Below are 19,786 nucleotides of genomic sequence, written 5' to 3' on the forward strand. Positions count from 1 at the left end.
TCCTTGCATTTTGTTCAACAACATCTCAGCCACAGTATTTCATCAGGTAAAGGTAAATACTCTTGGGGGGAAATTTATATTTGCTAACTGGCTTTCCCGTCTTCCATGTTCTCAGATTAAAATGGAAATTGAAATCAATAATAATTGATACCAGTTTCTTAACCTGACCTTGGAAAAAAACAATCAAATGAGATCACATATGGGTAGGATGCTTGTAGCATAAGGTGTCTGTCACTGATCCAGGGCAGCCTATTTATACTCACGATTGCACAGTGATTCTCATATCGGGCTGGCAAATTGTGCTGTTGTCTAAAAATATTGTTGAGCATGAGCTATATATTTCTCTATGGTGATCTGGAAATACCTGAAGGGAAAGGGGAATAGAAGAAACCATCACAGTAAGTTAAACCTAGAAAAGTGTGTTTTTTCTTGGTTAAAATATCAAACATAAAAGGTCAGGGGGTGTAAACTGCATGACCTGTGATATGCTAGGGCAGGAAAGGTCACCCTGGGGCGAGTTCCCCATCTCCAGGAACAAAAGCGTTCTACCCTGGTGACAAACCTGGCCTGTCGCTCCGACTCTGTTCATCTCTGCCTAACTGCCTACTGTATCGGTGTTGCTGTATTTTTATAAACTAATTCAGATGAGCCTTCCTTTCTCATATTATTATAAAGCAGCTTTCAGCATGCGGTCACACTTTCCCATCAGGATCTCCCACAAATACACAAAGACAGGACAGGGAGAACATCTAGCTGATATCTTTTAAAATGCAGAGCATTTAAAAATTGCCAGTAGCCAATAATCAGAAATATCTTTATATTATCTAAAACACAATTTTGCCTGTTTCAGATGTTTTATTAAAAGCCACTTATTATTCATGAGCCTAAAGTTCCAAAGGGCATAATTTGAAAAGAATCACTCTTTGGAGGAATGAATTCTTTCAAGCTAGAAATGTTTTAACTATAGCTAACACTCTGATATGTTCCTTAATCTATGCAGTTAACCTGTAATTTACTTTTGGGATCTCAAAAAGACAAATACAGCATAAAATGTGAAAACTCATTTGAATACTTTTATTCTAAATGGAAGGTTATCTTTTAAGAGCACTGCTATACAAGTGTAATATGGCATATAAAACACCATAAAAATGTCAATTATGACCAAAAACCTATATGGGGTGGGGGGGAATGTACCAAAATGTAGACAAGTTGGTAAAACTAGGTGATATTTGCTCACACTTTCCTCTAGCTAAAATTTTTTCTACTATAAATGTATATTGCTTTGTATTTGAAAATATTAGTGTTAAAACATTGAAAATTTTTAATTAGGCATGGGCTCACAGCTCTATGTGGTTCATTTAGTAAATCAACAACTTACGGTCTACTGGCCTCATCCAACCAAAGGAACACTCAACACTCTGCCATCAGTCCAGGCCTCCTCCCAACTATTCAGACTTCCCAGGATCGAGTATCTAGTATCCCCCAGAAGGGCAGAATTAAGCCTCCGAGCAAAGCCTGGGTATCCCGGCTGCCAGGTTACTTTCCCCTCATCTTGCTTGAAAATTTAAAACAATTGTTCTTTGTGGTTAAAACCTTACTATTGATGGCTTACAACCTCAATACATTACAGTGACAAACATAAAGATAAAAAATGCAAATACTAAAAAAAACAAAAGCACCAAAATACTATGGAAAACTTAGTGTTCACAGGTATCTGAACCCCTGGTTGGTCACTAGAATGGACAGAGACAAAAATCCTGCTGTATCTTCCTTCACTCGGCACAAATGGCAGGACAGATGGACTTTTACAATCTTTGCAAGACAGGGAAGGGGTTACTTAGCAGACTTTAAGTTCAATAACAAAGACTAGACAAATAACCTCCCTAGAAGTCTAAGGAGTGACAACCCAAACCTTACTATCAAGTCAAGTACCTGTTGAAATCCTGTCCCACCCATTGTGCCCACTGTCTCATCTTAACCCATTAAAAAATATAGCTGAAGTTTACTGTTTTCTCCTTTTTCACAAGAAACATATTGGATATTAAGAATTAATGACTTTTAGTGAACTTGAAAATTTCTAGCACTTGATGCATTAATAAAAACTGTTCCATCTATGTTGCACATAAATGGGACAATATGGCAAAGTGCATGGTTTGAATAGAATTCTTAACCAAGACTTTGGTAGGAAAGTGTAGTATGCTAAGTATAGGGATACCCAAAAATATTCTCTGGATTAATATTATTAATTTTATTGAATTAAAACTTTAAACTTTGACTTACACTTTAAATATAGGTTCTAAGTTTGAGTTAGAACCTATACATTTGAGATTTGTAAACTCACCACAAATCTATTTCCACTCCCCTTCCTTTCAGAGACATGTCCTGAGAATTAAAGGCATAAAAAAAGCCATACACAGTATAAGAACAAAGGGGAGGAAGCACAGCCTTCGTGCCCATAGAGAGTGGCTAGAACAGCTGTAAGGAAGCCAGTGTGTCTTACAGAACCCAAGGCAGGCTCTGAATCCGGCCCCCAAATTCTTGCAGTGCAGCCCTATCAGTTAGCAAAAGATCTGCTCACTCCTAGTGCTTCCAATTAGATAGCAACAGACAGGGACCACCACACATCTGAGGGACGCCAACAAGTAGGACAGATCAAAACAGATGGTGACTATGAACAAGACAGGTAATAGCAAGTGTGGGAGAGGCTGTGGAGACAAAGGAACCCTCGTTCGCTGCTGGTGGAAACATAAACTGGTACAGCCACCATGGAAAACAGTAGGGAGTGTCCTCAAAAAATTAAAAATAGAGCTACCCGAAAAATTTGAAAACATTCATTTGCAAAGATATATGCACCCCTTTGTTCATTGCAGCATCATTCCCAGTGGCCAAGACATGGGAATAAACAAAGTGTCCTCCAATAAATGTCTGGATGAAGCAGCTGCGGGGCACATATACAACGGAATAGCTCTCGGCCACAAGCAAAGGGAAGCACTGCCATTGCGACAACATGGACGTTATGATTCTAAGGAAATAAGTCACAAAAAGCTAAGAACCATACGATTTCACTCATATGTGGGATATAAAACGAAAACTCACAGACACAGACAACAGCACGGTGGCTGCCAGAGGGAAGGGGTGTGGGGGTGGTAAAGGGTAAGGGGCCCAGATATATGCTGAGGGAAGGTGACTTGGCTTTGGGGGCTGGGCACACAATGCAATATTCTGATCATGTATCACAGACATGCACTTGAAACCTACGTGATCCTATTAACCGATGTGACCCCAATGAATTTAACTAAAAAAACATCTGAACCCATAAACAAAAGTTGAAAACATTTCCTAAAACCTACATGCTAAGAACATCACTTTTTTTAGCGATTACTTTAATACAGTAACTTAGAATGTATGGTATCAGCAAATGAGTTGTCCTATGCAAAATAAAATTATTGAATAAAAAGAAAAGAAAATTAATGGGAGTGATAAAATTCAGGAGCAAGTGAAAATGTAAAAAAATAATTCTTAACCTCAGAAAGGCAAAAAATGGCCTTGGTAAAAGAACAAAATGCTTTAGAAAAGAAAGACAGGATGTAAGAGACACTGTACATTAAAAACAAGATGGACAAAACAGAGAATTAATAAAAGGGCTGGAGCATAAAGGCAAGGAAATCTCCAGAAGGTAGGAAAAGACAAAATGGGAAATAAGAGAGGAAGAAGTTAGAGACTCATGCAGGAATCCTGGCCTGAGAGTTCCAACTTCTTAGTAACGGGAATACTAGAAAAAAGAAGGAATAGAGGATGTATGAAAGAAACAAAAGCAATTCCCTGAAAGCAGATCAGACCTGCAGCCTTGATGGCCACAATAAAATGGAAAGGAACATACCAAAACTTATTCAGGAATAGAGAAGGTTCTGAAAGCTTCCAGGGAAGAAAGGGGTGGGGGAATTACTAAAATTGGTAATATATAACGTATCATCCAATGTCAACAGATTTAAGAGCAACTGTGGTGAGTAAACAGTAGAAATGTCTTTAGAACTGCAAAAATTAATTTCAACCCAGAATTCTATACTTTATTAAACAGGAGGCATTTCAGAGAGGCTAGGTTTCTAAAAACTTTTTGCTTATGTATCCTTTCCCAGGAAAAATTGCTCCAGTAAAACAAGGGAGTATAACAGGACAGAGAAAAACACACCACCTAGGACAGTGATTTTCAACCAGTGTATGTGCAGCACACTGTGGTGCCACAAGAATTTCTAAAGCATGCAAAACCTGACTATTTAGGCAGAGGCACTGACCTCTTTTCCCTTAGATTGTCAAATAAAAAAATGACAACAGCCAACACAACACAATAAATGTCCAGTGTGAGTTAATCAAAATTATACCTATTATTTTTGTTAGATTGGCAAAAAATGTATTTTTTGGTGTGGCACAGAATTTTATTTTTTTTATTTTATATTTTAAAAAATATATCTTAATTGATTTCAGAGAGAGGAAGGGAGAGGGAGAGAGAGAGATAGAAACACCAATGATGACAGAGTCACTGATCAGCTGCCTGCTGCATGTCCCCGACCGGGGATTGAGCCCAAAACTGGGCATGTGCCCTGACTGGGAATCGAACCCTGATCTGCTGACTCATAGGTCGATGGTCAACCGCTGACCCATGCAATTGGGTCCACAGAATTTTAGTAATTAGTTTATGTGTGCCGTGAGATGGAAAAGGTAGAAAAATCATGGATCTAAGACATAGGGGACCCAACAGGAGAAAACAGTTATGTGAGCTCCTAGATGACTTTAAAGAAATATGTCACAAAACAGACACAGAGCAGGCCGAGGGACAGCAAGTCTATACTAGACTAGGATAACAAGAAGGGGGGAGATTGATTCCAATAAAAAATGGAACAAATCTGTTTAGTAAATGGAAAATATTTTTGACAGTCCTGTGACAAATGTTACAGCATTTTTGGAAAAAATAGCTGTTAGAAAACAAGAAATGAATATAGTCTAAAAATTAATTCCACACATACAAAAGTGAAAACTTATTAGGTATTATGTTAATATAGCATAAATGTAGTATTTCTGTCTGATAGCCATCTTTTTCTGCCAAATTACTAGATTGTTAGGAACAAAAAAGTTATTTTGAAAGCAGGGAGACCAGCTTACTTGCTGCATCTGGCAGTGTGAGGTCATGGTGACTAGGAAGAAGGGGTCTGGATTGTCCTGGAGAAGTGGAAAAGTGCTCAAATTTCAGTCACATAGAGGACCCAAAAACGTACACACACTATAACAGCTGGTAATGCATGTAATTTCCACTCCTTTCCAGGTTCAACTGATTTGAAATAATGGGGGAAGACAGACTAAGCTTTGAGCAGAGAAAACTTATCTTAAAGTCCCACTAGACTTTCTTTTATGGGAATTCATAAAAGATGAAGTTTACAATACAAAACCAGTAACAGTCAACAAATTGAGGGCCCAAAATACTGAACCAAATAATTCTTGCTGTTTGCGATTCCACTGCTTTGCCTTATCATCTGTGCCTGAACCAGAACGGTCATCAGTTTGAAAACAGGCAGTGACCAAAAAATTATTCACTTCTGTAGATTCTTTCAAATTCTGAAAATGAACTGTATGTTACTAAACATTTTTTGGACACCCTGTATTTGAGAAAAAGAATGAAGGGTATACAAGACAGAGGAACAGCCACAGAACTATATGGCTCAGCAGTAAAAAATATTTATATAATTATGTAAACATTGATTCTGATTTAATAAAAACCATGTTACATGTTGAGAGGACAGAGGGAGGGAAAGAAGGCCATGGTGGAGTTGAGAAAGCTAAGCTTTCAGCTGCTATGACAATAAGTCAATAGGTAGTGCTAAAAATTGACTTAGCTATTATATTGTTGTTTATTTTGTAAAAAACAAGATTAAAAGTTAAGGAAAAAAATTTAAGGCAGATCTTTATATCACAACCATGTTACTGAAATTTAACTTAAAGGTCAGAACTCCTTAAAAAAGTGGGGATTACTAAGCCAAAAGCTTTCCTGAATATGTAAGTTTGATAATTAAGATAACAAGTGATTTCGAAAATCTACCAAAAAAGGGCCACGCTGATGATACTGGGTCCATTATATACTTTAAAAATCATGGCAGACAATTTTTAATTCAGATTATTAATTTCTTACTTAACTTTTCAAGTGTTTACTTACATGGTGTAAGCAGATGTTCCTCCTCTTTCCTTGCACTAAGAATAAAAAGAATAAGTGATCAATGCAGATACAAAGGCCGCAGGGAAACAAAAGATACGATGCCCTAACAGATACCAACATGCAAAATAAGACAAATTTCATTCCATTTCTTTTATCACTTCCCAAAAATTTATAATTTAAATCACCTGGCAAGAGGAGTCCCATAAAGTAAAATCTTTAAACTAAGTTTTACTGTTTTGACCTAAGAGAGATTCTGTATTAGGTACAAATTAAAGCCACTCCATGTACTGAAGAAAAGGCAAAGCTAATTAGGCCGGGTGAGAGTCAGCTAATGAACAAGTTTAACTGCTGCATCTCTGAGCCACTGCTCAGCCCTGGTTCCTAATTCTGCATTTACACCCACTTTACTTGAGTCACCAGCATCTAGCAGTTGACGGCTCCAAGAACCAGTTTCTGGCCAGGCCCCTGGAAGCATCCTGCACCACTGACTGGTAACCAACTGGAATATCTTACAAAGGATCCCATCTAGTTTAACTTGTAAAATGAGTGTGGCTAACCTAACTAAACACCTGCAACACAAAATTGTTTTGCTCTCACAAAGAAAAGAAGAAAACTAAAAGCTCCAAAGAGGGTCCTGGGCTGCACTTTGTGCCCCCCGCTGCCTCCTCGAAGGTGGGGCGGGCATCACAGGCACCTTCCTAGGACTGAAGGCAGCTTTTCCTTTACTGTCTCCCCCTCTCTACATGAGAGCAGCCCATGGTCCCAGAAGAAACAGAAATACAGCAATCCTACCGAAAACGACCAGCTCCAGAAAGTCAAAATGCACACGTACCATGAAAAGGCATGTTAAAAAGCCCCACTGTTACTGTGCTGCGTTAATTCAGATACACTGGAGCCTGCCCTTCTCGTGCCTCTGCTGTCTAATCAACTGAAAGCTTGGTCAGTGAGCCTTTTTAAGCAAGAAAACATGATTTAACATAACATTAAGGAAAATAAGCAGGCAAGCAGGGTGATAAAATCCTACAGTTCTGACTCTTTTCCTAAAACAAACAGGACACAGGAAGCTGACACTAGTTTCCCTGCTGATGCTGAGCTTCTGGGGCCCCGCAGGCCTGTCTGCTCTGATGCCCCCGGGCAGCCCTGCAGCAGGTGAGGGAGCTGGGAGGAGCTGGAAAGTTCTAGATGTGGGGAGGATGGAGCATTTGGTTGAGCGCTATGTAAAATAAAGCCAAAATCACAAATTCAATCCTCATACATAAACAACTGATTTTTTTGATTTGTTCAAATAAAAACCTAACTGTGCCCTAAATCCTATCTTGACTTACCATCCATTTGATATTTCTTTAGGAAAATTGTGCTTGCCCTTGGATGGTCGGAAGGGATTAATTGTAAATACCACTCTGTATAGGAACAAGAGAAATAAGCATACTGATTTAGTTGAGAAGAAAAATACAAAATTTTAAAAATAGCTATACATCAATTTTAATCATTTAAACAGTGTTGGAAAGAGTTTTTAAGTAATGGTAGCAGGACAATTTCAGTAAAGGCAACAATATAAAAACTCTACTGGGGAAATTAAAAATTGTAGGATCTCTCTACACATGAGGAATAAACCCAGGCTATGTCTTAGACTTTTTTTTTAACTGGCACATAAATAATCTATAAATCATATATGTGCTTTCCCCCTTTGCCTTATCAATTAGAAATACCGTCCCTCTCTTTTATGCTGATATTACTAGCTCATTCCAGAAACAGTCTCAAGAAGCAAGTTACACTGTGGCCAATTAGCGACAGATACCAGCGAATACATCAAATACGCCCAAATCAAGTGAGTTGCTTTTGGAAAATGTTCTTTACACACGTAGGCTGATTCTAACTCCATTCAGATAGTGAACTTAGTTAGCAGAGGCTTACTTGGGGCTGTTCATCCTGGCACATTTTAAAGGACAGCAAAAGAGCTCAGTGCTCTAATCTACAGGAATACTTTCATGACAGTGAATTTTTATACTTTCGACAAAGTGATTTTTTAGTTCTGCCCTTAATTTCCAAAGCTAAAACTCTCACTTCTTCCTTCCATGCCCCATGACTAATTTGGGGCTTCAATAAGAATTCTTTCTCGACCTGATCACAGGGCTGCTTGTAAACATGAAATCTGCTGTGACTATGTAAAGTAGGTCTCCTGCAGTGCACCTTGCACCAAAGTGGGATAATCTTCTACTTAGGCAAGAATACCAAACACGTACTTGAATTTTAATAACAAGTTATTAAAGTTCCCCACTATATGCAATTATAAAGATGTCATTTAAAAAACAACCCTATGATATGCTTTGGTAATGTCCATCTCAAACCATTTAACCAAACTTGTAAGAAAGCTGACCAAGATCCTGATGGAATAATGGTTAAGGCAACATTCCCCAAATCACATAATAATGGGCCTGTTTTTTAAAAGGGTATTTGAGGTCAAATATAAATAGATATAGTCTACACTCACACACTCATACACACTCCAAACCAAGATGTGCTGCTATGGCTGTAGATATAAAAATCAAGGCTGGAATAAAAGAAATGACAACATGCAGAAAAAAACAAAATTAGTTCAAGTAACAAACAAACAAAAAGCTGACGCTTCCCCTACCCTACACCCTGGTTCTTGGAGAATCACAATGCCCACTGATATGTTAAAACTAATCAGCCTAGTAATGAAGAAAGTCTAACACATCATGTCACAAATGTATTTACCAAGAATACTTTCCCCTCCAAGTAATACAGTTAGAATGTTGCCCAAACATCATTCAGGACTGGCTGGTTTAGCAGACGTCTGAGCCATCCACTTTGACAGTCCCGCCAGCAGGGAAATTAACTTAACTGAAAGAACCAATTACCCTGTTCCTCAAGAAAGTTCCTTCCCTGAATTTCAAGTCTATTAAACTGCTTTTGGAGACACTATTCCATTCAAAATTTTATTGTAAATAACTCGTAAAATTATTTTAAAGGTTTTTTTCCCCACATATTTGAAAAACGAGACAATGTGAGCTTTTTGGAAAACTAAACTAACTCAGTTGTGCACAAAGTGAAAGGCAAGAGACTATCAGAGTAGCCTCTAACCTCCAGCTGCTGAGAGAATTCAACACTATTTCCTACCAAAAATAAAGCAAATACACTGAACTTGATTAAAAAAGAACACGTTTGCTGAAGTAGCCATGTTATGTATTGGTGCCTATGATATGATAAAGTTTAATTAAAGATTTTGGTAGAAAACCCAGGAAAAATATGTACTTCAATCAAGGAAGCAGCAGGCACACACACACTCATACATGCCCCAAACCAAGATGTGCTGCTATGGCTGTAGATATAAAAATCAAGAAGGCTGGAATAAAAAAAATGACAACATGCAGAAAAAAAAAAAATTAGTTCAAGTAACAAACAAACAAAAAGCTGAAGCTTCTCCTACCCTACACCCAGTTCTACGAGAGGCACATGCCCCAGGGCTGGCTGATCAATCCCAGCTGGTCTGGCACCTCCCAAGAACCTCAGAGAAAGGCAGAGCTGACCTCTAGGATCCTTAGGGCCTCTGGAGCTGTGACTCTCCCTTTGTGAGCATGAGGAGGAAGCCTTTTCAGGAGAAATCCACAGGAGCAGAACTGAGACAAGTTCTGAGAAGCTCATTTAATTCTCAAATCAAGGAGTACCTTGGTTTTAACTCTGTGAACTCTGGTAATACAAGTGAGTGGCTTTAAACAATCTTACATCTCCTTAGAAAGCTCTATAAAATATAATAACTAGATCAAAAGGTTAGATTGTTTTATGGCTCAATACATACAACTAAGTTGCTTTCTCAAACTGGTGAGGGCATACTAGTGTATAATGCCACGAAACATACCAGTTTTAGCTTCTACCCCACCTTTAGTACTTAAAGAAATCCTAGTTATGTGAATGAGGAACTTAACAGTATCTCTAATTTGCATTTCTTTTGATTATATAGTTTGACCACAGTTAACAGTGTTATTTCCACTTTGGTGAGTTGCTTTTTGTTTGTATGTACTGTTTGTTTTGCACCCACTAGAACCCTAAGGTTATTAATTTGCATGAGGCTTTCACAAAATATTTTCTGTTCATAGCCTCCAACAATTTTATATATATAGAACTTGCACTTTTTGCTAATGACAAATGCTGCACATTGTTTCTGTGGAAACTTAATAACAGGCAAATGCTGAAATTGAGGTTTCTGTGTCACTTTACTGAATGTCTCCCCAAAATTAAAAACAAGTTGAAATAAAAAATCTGACTATCACATTAAACATAAAAGGCAATTCTATGCTTATGAACCCTGTATTTCCAGCTTCTCACTACATTACTCACTGCAGGCTTGTGCTCACTCCCTGGTCCTTGACCTGCCCTCTCACCAGCTTCTCACAAGGTCCCTCTGTGTCCAGAGCACTGTCGGCTTCCATCCGAGGCCGTCGGAACACACTCCTTAAAACACATCAACTCGCCACCCGCAGAAATTCCTGCTCCCCCGTGGCTTCTACTTTGACTCTTACCCACTGTGATGAGTTTATAGACACAGAGGGAGTAGCCGTTGCTTCTGAGTTGTATACAATGATTTCAAACGGGAGTAATCACGAGTGGAGGAAGTTAAAATAGGCTCGCTTTATGGAGAAATTATGAAATATAAGCTGCAACCTAAAGAGTTTGCAAGCACCACAGAAACTGAATTTGGAACATTTCCACCTGCACGTCAGCCTCTTCTGCTCAGCAGCTGTGCCACAGTCATTTCACAGTCTAAGTCTCGGTTTCCTCGGCAGCAATGGAGGGAGAGTATACACGGGCCTTATTTGCAGTTAGAAGGGCCAAAGGAGGTATACATGGAAGTGAGTTGTACACCTTAAAATAATTAAATCAAGGTCCTCTTTAGCCTCTCATCCAACACTACCCATACACTAACTGGTTTATAAAATCACTCAGAGGCTTACCTGGCAGCACCAAGCAGAGCGAGCAGAAGTTTTCACAGGTACTTACTTGCTTTGTGTCTAAAGGTACACTTAATTAATTCATGTAATTTGTTCATTTTTTCCACAATATTTGAATATTCTGAAAAGCGAGTACTTTTCAGTTACAAAGCCATGTGCACCATCTGGGTAAATTCACACGGTTAATTATTCTAACTTTTAAAGAAATTAATAGCTCGGCTAAAGTTTAAATAGAATAAGAGCTATAGTACATTTGCCCTATGAAATAATCTCTGGCATTTACATGAAACAAATGGACCAATGGGGTTTTAACATCTTTGTGAAAGAATGTTTTCTACTTCAAAACCACAGCCTCCATTAGCTACACTGATACCCAGGCTTACTTTACACCAAGTACTACTTCTCCCTCCCTCTCCCCTCCCTCTTCCCTACTCCCCCCCTTCAAGCATCTGGTCTTTAGAACTTTTACCTGAACATTCTCACAGTCAGACAGGAATCTCCCTGCAGGAGGGGAGAGGACCTAGAGGGAGCCATGGAGACAAACATTCTTGTGCACGCTCTGGTGTCTTAACCCCCAAGACTTTGTTACAAATTCGTCTAAATCTATGTGTTCTTCTCCTTTGAAACTTTTGACCAACACTCTTGTGAACCACCCCAGCCCTTCTTAGAACAGGCAATATGAAGTCACTGAAAAAGACATATTTGTGCCAAAGTGAATATATTAAAGTAACCAGACTCTGTGTGTTCTCCTTCGGGTAAAACACCAACCAAACAACTATTCTCAGTAGCACTGGCAGCATATTACACATCACTCAGTAATTTCAAGTCCCTCTCCCACCATTTCCTTCTGTGTTCAAATCACAGTTGGGAAGAATAAAGCAGCTTCTAGGCAGTCAACTGAAAACAGCCTACTTAAGAACACCACGAAGAGTCCATGTCAGTTGTCTATTTTGAATTGAAATAATCAACTCTAACATCTTTGCAGTTGAACTGTCCTGAGTATCAACTATCTTAACAGGTGGGAGCAAGGGTATCCCCAGCCCCTACCTGGTTCCTTCATTTAAGTACCTTATGGATAAGTAAGGAGAGGGAGATGGGATGGATACTCTGAAGTTGGGGGATTCAAGTTTTCACTGACAAAAAGGAGAAGATATACCCAAAAGTCTTCACAGAGGCCCACGAGACATTAAACAGAGGCATAAACAGGACGGGCCAAGGACTGGAGTGTCGCAAGCTGGGTTGGGAGTAAGAACTGGGCTTTTGGGTAGTGAACAGGGAAAGAAACTGGCCAGACAGGACGGGAAGGGAATAAGGGGAGAAGACGCCAGGAAGAGCCAGCTCCAGGAAAGCCGCCTCCAGGCAAGGAGCCTGAGGGGGTAGCTCCCTGCTAGGGGATCCTGGGGTCAGCACAGGACAGAGGTACTCCTTAGAGAAGCGAACACCTGCCACCTCCTTACCGTCAGGCATTTCCACATCACTGAGGCACAGGATAGGGTGGCAATCACAGAACAGGAAATGCAAGTCATAAAGTTCAAGGGCAGCCATGGCTGGTGGTTCTGCCACTGAGATCCTGGAGCCCCCCCCATACACATGAGACTCATCTTCCCGATGCCCCCGCCCAGAGTGCTGGCCCAGCTTGGGGCTGGCATTGGGCTTCAGGCGGCAGGACAGTTTGTTCCCCATGAGGACCCTTCACTCCTTGCTGCTGTCACTGCCTTCACTCAACAGTCCCACCCCCCAACTCCCAACAGTGCCAAAGCCCTGTACAGCACAGGGGCCACTGGGCTGCCAGGCCCTGGGCAGGGCTCAAGGCCCGGCTGTGCCCCTGCTGCTGCCCCCCTGCTGTCAGCTGTGACCGCCTCCACTGAGCTGACTAGTCTGTGAGGACGGCGAGCAGCCTGACTTAGTCCAAAGGTGTGGAGATCAGACAACTGCTGAGAATCACAGCCACCGCAAGAAGAGAGCACAGCCGAAGCTCCTCCTCCTTCCACAGCTGCTTCTCAACTGAAGGCAGTTCACCTGGTTGGCACCAGCCAACCAGAACACATTCCGAGGTCACCTGGTTATGAAGGACCAATCCCGCCCAGAGTTCCCTCCAGGCCCCCACCTTACAGGGAAGGCAGTGGTTCAGGATGCCCCCTCCCTGCCCCGCAGCCACTCCACCCCCTTACCAAGGGCACAGACCTGTCCCAGTCTCAGGTTCCAAACATAATTTCCTATCCAAGTCCAATGTTGTCAGGAGGGCAGGAAAGCTACAAATGTATTGGCTACGGCATCGGGGTGAGGAAGTGAACAGGAAGCGAGAAAGTGAAGACAGCAACTGAGGGTTTCTCTTCCCGAGCATTTGGCTGAGAAGAGAGATGTGGCAGTAGTGAGAGGGAAACACACTGCTAAGAAATGTGTATTTTTAGATGAAAAAGAGATGTATATTTATATGCTAAAGGATAAAAGCCAATGGAGGAAAAAAATAGAAGAGGAGCAGGGAGAATGAAGGGAATAAGGTCCCTGTGAGCAGGAGGGTTGCACTCAGAGCAGGGACGGAATAGCTCTGGAAGGACAGAGAGGCCAGGAGGGAGATGGACCTGTGCGGCCACAGAGACATTTCTGGTAGAAGAGAGACTTAGGAAGACCTCATTGGATGACCTATATATTTCTTTATTTTAATAGGCTCCTACAGGGAAAGCCTATGGGAAGCAGAGGGTGAGGTGTCGATAAGTGTGCACTTCACAAAAGCTGAAAATACCCAACAAAACCCAAATAAAATCTTTCCTCAAAAGTAAGTAGAGGGGATTCCAAGGTGGTGGCAGACTGAGTGGAAGCTACACTGACACTATCCCAGAAGAAAACTGGAATTACAACTGAAATATAGAAAACCCATTCTGAATAATCAAGTGAAGACTAGCACGAGAGAACCCTTAAAACTAAGGACCTAAAGTAGAGACCGCATAGAGACTCGTAGGAAGTATAGAGGCATAAGAGGGCTGGCTGGGCTCCAACAGGCAGCAGCTAAAGGTCTGGAGGGATATCTGAACCAATGGGGGGTTCCCACTGAGGAGTCTGGGGTCTAAACCCCAAACAGGACTTCCCAGCCCAGAGCACCAGAACTGAGAAAGGTGTCCACGTAACATCTGGCTGTGAAAGCACCAGGGTTTCTTTTTTCTTTTTTTAAGTTTACCTTTATTGTTGATAGTATTAAAAAATGTTCCTTTTTTTCACCTATTGATCCCCTACACCCTGTACCCCTCCCCCCAAGCCTTCACCACACTACTGTCTGTGGCCATGGGTTATGCATATATGCAAATAAATTCTTATATTAATCTCTCTTCACCCACCCAGCCACACATCTCCACCATCCCTCTGAAATCCCTCAGTCTGTTGCATGCTCTGTGTCTCTGGATCTATTTTGTTCATCAGTGTATTTTGTTCATTAGATTCCACATATGAGTAAGATCATATGACACTTGTCTTTCCCTGACTGGATTATTTTGCTTAGCATAATACTCTCAAGGTTCCACCATGCCGACTCAAAGGGTAAGGGATCCTTCTTTTTTACAGCTGTATAGCACTCCATGGTGTAAATGTACAAGAAGATGCTTGATATCATTTCATTCTTCTTGAACTTGTAGAGACTTGTTTTGTGTCCTAATATGTGGTCTATATTTGAGAATGTTCCATGAAGCAGCAGGGTTTCTGTCTGCCAGGGAGAATGGATGGAAATGCAGGCACCCTCTTAACGGGCCAATGCACAAAGTTTCCTGTGCAGCCACTCACGTTGGGCTCCAGCAGAGGGAGAGCAGAGCGGACTAGAGCTGTGTTAGCAGAATCCAGGGGTGATGGATCCAGGCGATAGAGCTCAGAGGGCAACCATCTGGATTCCTGTGCCAAGTCATTCCCCCATACTGCAGAGGACATCTTTCTCAAAAAGACATTCGCCAGCCAGGCAGCTTTTGCCTTGGGGGGAAGCAATTATCCCACCCACTGGAGTCCTCTTGCCCCACCCTTGCTGTGCTCTACAGCCTGAGGCTCATTAAGAGACTAAGATCAATCAGCCAATGGGCAGAGGTGGACCTCTGGGAGATTTGAGTCTTTGATCTGCGCTGGACCTGGCCCTTGGAAAAGCAGACATTGGTGTGCATCTTGGTCCTGTCCAAATGCACCCAGCCCCAACAGAGGGGATCTCAAGCCGAAGGTTGTAAATAGCTCCAAACAGGGTACTTAAGAGCACTGCCATAAAGTGTCTGATACTGGCCTGCACCAGAGACCTCCAAAAAGACTGAGTGTCCTAGCAGATCCACCTAATATATAAAAACAACCCAAATAGGCAGCCAAAATGGGGAGACAAAAAAATAAGCAACAAATGAGAGAACAAGAGAAGTATCCAGAAAAAGAGTTAAATGAAATGGAGATAAGCAACCTATCAGATATAGAGCTAAGGATACTGATTGTAAGGATGCTCAACAGCATGAAAAAAGATATAGAAACTATGAAAAATGACCAGGTAGAAATGAAGAATCAGATAGAAGAAATAAATAATACATTAGAAGGAATAAACAGCAGATTAGAAGAAGCTGAGGGCTAGATCAGCAAATTAGAAGCCATGGTAGAAAAATATCACTCAATTAGAGATCCAAAAAGAAAAAACAATTAAAAAACAGGACAATTTAAGGGACCTGTAGGACAACATGAAATGTAACAATATTCACATTATAGGAATGCCAGAAGGGGAAGAGAGTAAGCAAGGGATAGAGGATTTGTTTGAAGAAATAATGGTAGAAAGCTTCCCTAACCTGGTAAAGAAAAAAGCCAAACAAGTTCAGGAGGCACAGAAAGTCCCAAGCAAGAACAACCCAAAGGGGACCATGCCCAGACACGTCATAATTAAAATGCCAAAAATTCAAGAGAGAGAGAGAATCCTAAAAGCAGCAAGAGAAAAGCAATCTGTTACCTACAAAGGAGCTCCTATAAGGTTGTCAGCTGATTTCTCATCAGGAACTCTACAGGCCAGAAGGGAATGGCATGAAGTATTCAAGGTACTGTAAAACAAGGATCTGAAATCAAGACTATGCTATCCAGCAAGGCTATCATTCAAAATAGATGGTGAAATAAAGAGCTTCTCAGACAAAAAAAGGCAAAAGGAGTTTTTCACGACCAAACCAGCACTGCAAGAGATGTTAAAGGGACTGCTGTAATAATAAGAAGAGACAGAGAGAGAAACATAGGCATGCAGAATTAAAATGGCAATAAATAAGGACCTATTGATAATAACCTAAAGGATTTTAAGGGAGAGATCAACAGCAATACAGTCACAGTAGGGGACTTTAACACCCCACTGACTTCACTGGATAGATCTTCCAGACAAAAAGTCAACACAGAAACAGTGACTCTAAATGGCACACTAGATCAGACGGATTTAACTGATATTCACAGAACATTTCACCCCAAAGCTGTAGAATATACATTCCTCTCAAGTGCACATAGGTCATTCTCAAAGACAGATCACATGCTAGGACACAAAACAAGTCTCTACAAGTTCAAGAAGATGGAAATCATATCAAGCATCTCAGATCACAGTGGCATGAAATTAGAATCAACTACAGTAAAAACACTCAAAAACATTCAAACACATGAAGGCTAAATAGCATGTTATTAAACAATGAATGAATTACCAATAAGATTAAGAAAGAAATCAAAAACTTCCTGGAACTGAAAATGAACACACAACCCCAAATCTATGGGACACAGTGAAAGCAGTCCTAAGAGGAAAGTTCATAGCACTACAGGCCTACCTCAAAAAGCTAGAAAAATTTTTAATAAACTATCTAACCCTACAACTTAATTAGAAAGCTCCCCTGTAAAGCTGTCTGGACCAGGGCTTTTGTTTGCTGGGAGTTTTTTTTAATTACTGCTTTGATTTCATCAGTTGGTATTAGCCTATTCAGGTTTTCTGATTCTTCCTGATTCAGTTTTACGTTATCTCACTTATATTTGGAATCTAATAAACAAAATAGACTGAGGAACAAAATAGATCCAGAAACATAGAAGCATGGAACAGACTGATGAATCTCAGTGGGCAGGCAGGGGTGGGGGAGTGGGTAGGGAGGGATTAATCAAAGAACTTATATGCATATATGCATAACCCATGGACACAGACGACAGTGTGGTGAAGGCCTGGGGAGGGGGTGTGGATGCAGGGTGGAGGGGATCAATGGAGGGGAAAAAAGGGGTAACTGTAATATTTTCAACAATTAGGATATATTAAAAGAGAACAAACAAAAAAAGAAGATAGATTGGGCCCTGCCAGCGTTGCTCACTGGCTGAGTGGCAACCCATGAACCTGCAGGTCAGAATTCGATTCCTGGTCAGGGAACATGCCAGGTTTCTGGTTCAGTTCCCAGTAGGGGGCGTGAAGGAGGCAGCCGGTAAATGACTCTCATTATTGATGTTTCTCTCTCTCTCTCTCCCTCTCCCTTCCTCTCTCTTGATTCAGAAATCAATAAAAATATATCTAAAATCAATAAAAATATATCTCTGAAATCAATAAAAATATATCTAAAAATAAAAATGTAGGTAGATTGAAAAGAAATTTGAGCAAAAACCAAGAAGCTCTACAATAAATAGATGTCACAAAAGTAGAAAAGGAGGCTAATTATTTCTCCCAAGGAGTCAAAAGGAATAGCTACAACTTTTAAAAAAGAGTCAAGAAAAAAAATTTAAAAGAAAATGACATGTAATTGAAAAAAGTGTGAACATTTACAAACCCTTTAATCACATAGGTGCCCAAAAAAAAGGAGCAGAGGGAGTGTTCCCCTTTATTAAAAGGATGACAAGAGGGAAATGTCACCTCAAAAATCAGGGAAGCAGAGATTATTGATATTTAATAGTTTCAAAGATATAAGTAAGGTTTGGTGACAAGAAGGAGCAATGTATTAAAATGTGGAGACACAGTGGAGTGGGAAAGGAACCGATGAAGTTCAGTTATAGTAAAAAGCATCTAGTTAAATCCTTAGGATGTAGTGACTGCATTCCATGGTGATATTGTCTAACGTCCTAGGAATGTCATTAGATACTATTCTGGATGACTCTTGTAGACTTGAGATGACACCTAACATTATGTTACAAAGTAGTGCCTGCATTTAACAACAGATACACACAAAAAGAAATGCATGACCTTGAATATTAAAGAATTTTAAACTTGCTAAGCCAAAAAATAATAGAATTATTAGGAAAGTAGATTTTAAAATATTTTGTTTGATGAGCACATTGGTGAGCAGTACGAAAAAACCCTCTACTTCTATAATAGTGGCAAATCTGAGAGAGCAAAGGGAAGCTAATAGGAGTGATATGATTTGAATTATGGCAGATTTTGATTTTGTGACAGAACCAGAGACCTTGCTTTTGTGACTGATGGTTGAATATCCCATGGGAGGAATTTATGATCAGTGTTTTACGTGGTCTGGTGTAAACTCATTCATTCATTCATTCATTCAATTCATTCATTCAATACCCATTCAATACCTGAGCCCTTACCACATACCACACACATTTTTAGGTGCTGGGGATGTTGCTTTCACCAAGATAAACAAGGTGCCTATTCTCATAAAATTTATTTAGTAGAAGGGTCAACACACAGTGTTACCCATCACACCTCAAACTGATGGCTCAGGATGGCTATTGATCTCCAGCTATTCTGTCTTCATTCCAGACAGCAGGGCAAAATCATAAGGGAGATTGTTTTCATAATATCCACATAGCAGAGTGCTTATATATTACTGCCTTAAAGACTAGTCACATGGCCCTACCTAGCTGCAAAAGAGGCTCGAAAAATGTAATCACATAACTGAGTAAGTAACACAGAAGGGAGAACTGGTTATTGGAAAGTAACTAGCACTCTATGACACAATCTGTAAGGAAAGATTAGAAAAGTTTCAACTTCAGGAATAATCATGATAAAGTTTCATAGCCCTTGGTAAGCATATGTGAAAAATTTATACCACCAGGTCTGTAATAGTCTTTTCTGAAGCAAACAGGACAGAAACAGTGGAGACAGGCTTAAGCTATAGAATGAAACTAGGTTACACAGAAGAAAAATTTTCCCGCAGTCAAGTAATCAGGATTACAGAGAACATGTGTATCGTGACTAATAGGGTTCCAGCCTGAGTATTATAACTAGTGGTTCTTACAGAAGAGGATTTTGTGTCTAAGTAACATGCACATTTTTCCTGAGCTGAGCTGATCATCATCGTCATATTCTCAAAGGCATACGGAAACAAAAATTCTAAGAATCACTATACCTGATTTGATGGGGAACAACTCTCATTCCCAACTTCAGAAAATTATAATCCAGATTTGTTAGGAAGTGGGGCATTCGATGGTGTTGATAGTCACATTTTAGTAAACTGTCCGGTGTCTCTTCCACCTGTCTCTTTCCACGCCCTCTGAACTCTTCTCCCATCTTCTCTTTTCTCACAGCATGTGGGTTTCTTTCTGCCAAGTGAGTCAACTGAGATGAGAATGTTAATTCATTTGATACAATGCTCTGAAAAAAATAATAAGGGTGTTAGTTTGCCAGACCATCAGGGCATTAATGTTTATTGGACACGTCAGTTTCAGCCCC

General features: G+C 40.3%; 1 protein-coding gene across 1 annotated transcript in view; it reads right to left on the reverse strand.

Moving 5' to 3' along the window:
* LOC308557948 (cyclin-Y-like protein 1) overlaps positions 1-19,481 on the reverse strand; it is a 132,424-nt gene extending 112,943 nt beyond the window's left edge. The window contains exon 1 of the mRNA XM_081138858.1: positions 19,464-19,481. The gene's annotated coding sequence lies outside the window, so the exon portion shown is untranslated. The remainder of the gene's footprint in view (positions 1-19,463) is intronic.
* Between the last annotated feature and the right edge of the window lie 305 nt (positions 19,482-19,786).

This window comes from Miniopterus schreibersii (genome assembly GCF_964146895.1).
Source record: "Miniopterus schreibersii genome assembly, chromosome: 1".
Lineage (NCBI taxonomy): Eukaryota > Metazoa > Chordata > Mammalia > Chiroptera > Miniopteridae > Miniopterus > Miniopterus schreibersii.